The sequence below is a fragment of the Aedes albopictus genome, chromosome 3 (genome assembly GCF_035046485.1).
Source record: "Aedes albopictus strain Foshan chromosome 3, AalbF5, whole genome shotgun sequence".
In the NCBI taxonomy this organism is placed as follows: Eukaryota; Metazoa; Arthropoda; class Insecta; order Diptera; family Culicidae; genus Aedes; species Aedes albopictus.
In genome coordinates, this window is record NC_085138.1 from 329280714 (window position 1) to 329286713 (window position 6000).

Below are 6000 nucleotides of genomic sequence, written 5' to 3' on the forward strand. Positions count from 1 at the left end.
TCCCCCAGAATCTTAAAAGGATCTAACGCAGAATCCTGAGAAGGATACCACTAGAATCCCAGAATTCTGAGAGGAATTTCGCCACAATTCTGAGAATGCTGAGTATGATTCTCCAAGAAGTCTGAGAAGAGTTCCTGACAATGCTGAGAAAGATTTCCTAAATGTTCTGAGTGAGATCTTCCAGAATCCTTAGAGGAATCAACCCAGATCATCCAGAAATTTCTTGGAATCCTGAAATCTAGAAATTAATTCCTTTAGAATACAGAGATTCCCAAGAATTCTGATAGTTATTCCCATATAATACTGCTGAGGAAAAAACATCCACACTTTTAAGGGGACTCTTCCATAACTGTGAGGATTCCTCTAAAATTCTGGGAGATACTCCTTCAAAATGCTGAAAATTATCACACCAGCACCCTGAGAGACCTTATTCTAGAAAGGATTGATTTGATTGATTGATTTGTCTTTATTAAAGAGACATTCTAGAAAAGAGAGAAAGACTCTTCCAATAGGAATTCTCTCTGAATTCTATTAACACAGCGTGAGTGTGGCGTCGTTGCAGGTAGTCAAAGACGCGACTGCTCGAGGGTTAAGAATTCCCCTTGAATCCTGGGAGTGATTACTCCAGTTTTCGGAGATGGATTCTCTCAGAATATTTTATAGGAATTTTTCCAGAATCCTGAGGGATTTCCTCAGATTCCCGAGATGAATTCTTCTTGAATCCTGTGACGGATTGCCTCAGAACCCTGAGAGAAGTTTTTCCTCGGGATTCTCCCAGAATGCTTAGATGGATATCCCGAGAACTCCCTGGCGGATTCTTCCAGAATCCGGAGAGGGATTCTCCTAGAATTCTGAGAGTGATTCTCCTGCAGTACATAATCCTGAAAGAGATTGTCCCAGAACCCCATTGGCGTAGCTAGAGGGGGCCTGGAGGGCTGATTTGACGTTTGTCTAGCACGCACACTACTACACAAATCGCCTGTAATTTTCGTTTGCTTCATTCAGCAACGGGTACACTGGCAAACGTCAAAGCGATCTAACACTAGCGCCTCTGGCGGAAGGATCGCGTAAATCAAATGAAATTTTAAATTGATCGTTAAATGAATGTGCCAAGCGGTTTTGAAGAGTGTTACGTCTGTTTGTCTATGGTTGTATTGTTTTATTATATACTCATATCAGAACATAATCTTATGCAGAAGTAAAGTAACGTATTCCCGGAAGGATCCAAGGAAGAATTTTTGAAGGGAGTCTCGTAAAAGCCTTGAAACTATAACTGGAGGTAACCCTCAAGGTGTCTTTGTAAGAATTACGGAAGGGAATCCCTGGAAAAATTCTGGAAGATTTTTTTTAGAAACATTTTCGTAGAATGGTGAAATTCTTGAAAAAATACCGGCATGCACCTGAAAGAATTCCTGATGGACGAATAGTTGTAATGAATTAAAACATGTCTGGAGGAATTTAAAAAGCAATTTCTAGAGGAATTCGTGGTGCTTTTTCTATAGAAATTTTGAGTTGAAACTCTGAGAGAATGCTCAAAGAGTCTTTTCTGGGTGAATTCCTGAAAACATTCCTAGAGAAATGTCTGATAGCTCTTCTAGCATGTAAGTAATTATATGTTTAAAGTAAGTCACAGTGACTGTATAGAAAAACAGGATACATTCCTGACAAATTTCTAAAGAAACTTCTTTACAGGAGCTGCATGAGTTTTTCTTGAAGATGTTCATAGATGGACTCCTAAATATCTGATTCCTGAATCTGTGAATAAGCTCCTTAAGGATTTCTCGGAGATAATAAAAAAGAATTCCTAAATGACTTCTTAGAGAATTTCCTGACTTCTGTATCCTTCTAAAATTAACTTAAAGTATTCCAATAGAAATAGCTGGAGGAATTCCTCTAGAATCCTTTAAGTAATTCAAAAAATCCTCAGTGAATTCTGGAAAAACTCTTGGGTGAATCCCTGAAAACGGTGATGTACGGATTTCTGAAATTTCTGACCCAGCCCTTGTTTTTTTTTTTTTTTTTGAAAATATCCAGAGATGAATTTCTGAAGGAAATTCAGGAATTCCTGGAGCAATTCCTGAAAGAACTCCTGGAGCAAACCCAGAAGGAATTCCTAAAAAAATCACTACAGGAGTTTCTGCAGGTATGCCTGGATTAAACCCTGAAGGAATCATTGGAGGAATTTCTGAAAGTTTACCTGGTGGAATCCGGATAAATTCTTGGAGGAATCCTAAAAGTAAATATGGTAGGAATCTTTGGAGAAATTTCTGAAGCAATCGCTTGAAGAATTCCGCGAAAATTTCCTAGAAAAAATTCTGGGTGAATCCTTGGAGAAAGTTTTGGACGAATTTCTTAGGTAATTTCTAGAAAAGATTTTGGAGAAGGTATTCCAGCAGGAATACCTGGAGCCAACCCTGGAGGAATTACAAGAAAAATTGCTGGAGGACTTACTGCCAAAATTCCTGAATGAATTCCTGCAGCAAGCTCTGGGGGAAATACTGAAGGAATCGTTAATGAATACCTGGAGGATTGAGGATTGTCACCGATAACAATCTTAACGTCAATCTGCGCCTTCATTGTTATTTTGGAAACTGTCTTGGAAATCATTCGGAATATCTTCTGAAATTTATCCGACGTTTTCAACATAGACGTGTGCGCCGAAGCAGTTTTCACCGGCGGCGGCGTTCATAGCAAATGGATGCAGCGGCGGCGGCTACGCCGGCGCCACGCCGGCGCCACGCCGTACGCCTTATTCGGCGGCGGCGGCGGCGGCGTGATCGGCGTGACCATTTTTTTTTATTTATTTTTTGTGAAGTTTTATTTTTAGTAATTAAAAACGTCAATTCAGAATAAATTGTTAAAGTATTTTTTTTTTCTATTTTGTGTGAAAGGTTTAAGCGTACATAAAACAGAGGTTTCGATTAAAACTCTCCTCATAAGAATTATGCTTTACATTTTAGAGAGAATCCTTGAAAACGTTTACCAGGAAATTTATTAAGGATTCCTCTAGATAGAAATTCACAACGTCACACGTCTCTTCTAAGGAAATTATATTCTTAAACTCACTTAAGAGCAGTGCTGTCATGGTAAAATTCGAAATTTTTGTTCAAGCTCTGTTAGGATTCTTTTCAGGAATTCTTCCAGGGATTCTTTCATGTGTTTCCTCAGGAATCTGGGAATTTTATCCACTAATACCATTCAGATATTGCGCAAGAAAAACTTTCAAGAATAAGGGTTCAGGGTTTATCCCAAATCAAAAATTCATTATTAGATTCATTCAAGAATTCTTCTAGTACCTTTGTCTGAAATTTCAGCACGGATTCCCAAAGATTTTATTCCAAGGATTTCTTCAAAAACTTCTTTATGATTTAATTCAGAAAAGTCTTCAAGGTTATTCGCAGGAACTTCTCCATGATTTTTCCTCAATTTTCTTTTCCAAAAAAATCTCATAAAATTCTACTGGTAATTCCTCCAAAGCCATCTCACGAGTGTTTTTTTTCCTACTTCTCTGTCGGAGAAATTAAGCCACTGCGTCCAATTGACTGAACTTTTGAGGCGAATCTCTGGAGTTTCTCCAGGTATTCCCCAGGAACTTGTCCAGGAGCCCCTGAAACGATTATTTCTGAAATAGTTTTAGTAAAATTACAGCTATTGAGGGAATTTTTTAAACATTTCTCAAGAAATAACTTCAGGTAACTTTTGAAGAATAACTTCAACATGGTTCATGTTATTTAATCAAATACTTCTGTCTCAGTTCTGACTCAGTGTACCAGTTATGGCTATAGCACCTAAAATTCGCCATAGTTGAAAACCTTTAACGATGCAAATCAACAAAGAAAAAAAATGTAATCAAAAGATCACGTACGCAATAGACGATTGCACTCATTCAAGCTTCACGATTTGCTCAAATTATGATAGAAATAAGTCAATTTCCTCAAAATTTCGGCTTCCTTGTACCCTATTTCGCCATAGTGTACCAGTTATGGCTAATCCCATAAGAAATACATGTAAATAGTGCGAAGTGGAACCGAAGTTAAAAAAATTGTCCATAACTGGTACAGGGTTCCTATCATTGGCACACGCCGTAATACATACTAAAAGTAGTTTTGGCTCGGTTTCTATATTCTTCCTGTAAAGTATGAAAACTAATAAATTATTTGACATATCGACGACATTCGTCGGTCTTCTTCATATATTTGTAGAAATAGTTTTCCTTACGTAGTCCGGTAACTGGTACACGTACCCTAACTGTAGAGGAATATCTCTAAGAATTCCCGGAAAAAATCTCTAAAGGAATCCCTGGAAATATTTTCCTAAGAGCCGCAGGAGGAATTCAAATGCATTTCTTCGGTAACCCATGACGAAATTTTCTAAAGAATTCCTGGAGGACCTTTGGAAGAATTTCCAAAAGAATCGCTGGAAATTCTCTAAAAATTTCGAAAAAAAAATCCATGGGAAAATGTTTGAGGTAATCTTTTACTAACATTCATGAAAAATCCTTAAACTACTAAAGGAGTCTTTAGTGATATGTCAGAAAGAATTACTCAATAAGTTTTAGATGGAACCTTCATGGATTCCATTTAAAACTTACTAGGTAGGTTTCTTGGAGGAATTTTTGAATTAATTGTCTATGTAATTCCTGAAGAAATTCCTGGAGATATTCTGGAACGAATCCCTGCAGAATTATGTGAAAGTATCCCAGGGAATTTTCGGAAATAATTCTAGAAAGAGCTGCTAAAGAAATTTCTGGAAACTCTCCCTCAAAAACCCATCAGGTATTCAGAAGGGACTTATTAATAAATATTAAAAAAAAGCCCAGAGAAATCTCTTACCAAAATTCATGGAGGATGTTCTGGAAGAATTCCAGAGGAGGAATTCATGAATATATTTTTAAAGGATTCCCTGAAAGAATGTCTGGAGAAATACTTTAACAGTAAAGGTTTCTAGAAATTACCAAAGGAATATATGTCAATCTTTCTTGGAATTGTTACTTGTCTTCGGAAGAATTTCAAGAGAATGTTCAGGTGAAATACATGAAATTATATCCGGAGGAACTCATGAAGGAATCTTTATATGATTTTTTGCAGAAATCTCTGAAAGACTATCAACTGGAATCACCAAACAAAATCATGGAAGAATTTCTGGAGAATTTCATGGAGACACTCCATGAAGAAATTTATAGAAGAAGTCCTGAAAGAATTTTTGAAAAAACCGATGGAGGAATTCCTGAAATAATTCTGGAATGACTATGCAAATATTATTCCAGGAGTAATTTTTGAAGGGGGAACGTTCATAAGTTACGCCACGCTTTGAAAAGGGAGTGATTCCGAAAAGTGTAATAATTGCAGAGGAGATTCTATAAAAAAGAGTACCTAGGGGCGAGGGGATTGAAAATTCACCTTTTTTGCGCGACCTATTTTATAAAATTTCTAATAAATCAATGGAGCCATTTCAGAAGGCTCTCCATAGAAATTCTTTGGGAAATTTCTGGAGGAACTTAGAGCATCTCTAAAAAATATTTCTGAAGAAATTTTGGGACTTTTTTTTAAGAATTTTAGGAGAAATTTCTGAATGAATTCTGGAATTTTTTCTGGAAGCATTCATGGTAAAATTTCTGAATGGTCCTCTATAGGAATTTCTGAAGATTTTATGGAATATATGCCTCCAAGAATGTCTTTTTCAAATGAAAATATTCTAGAGATTTACAAAGAATATGTAGGAATGAGTTTGTGTACCGTGTGTTTGAGAATACCGCCAGAATTTTGTTCAAATCCGTTATGATTTGCAAAATAGTCTCGCCTAATACTTAAAAATGAATAAGTGAATGGTTACTGTAAGAAATCATTAAATGAAATAATAGAAAAAATGTTACAAAATAATCACAAAAAAATCAGAAAAATGCGCCTAATATGCACAAGAAAAACATAGAAACTGTTTGAAAATTATCACTTTTATTGCTAGCAGGTTTGCCCTATTTGGACGCGCACCTGTTTGATCCTA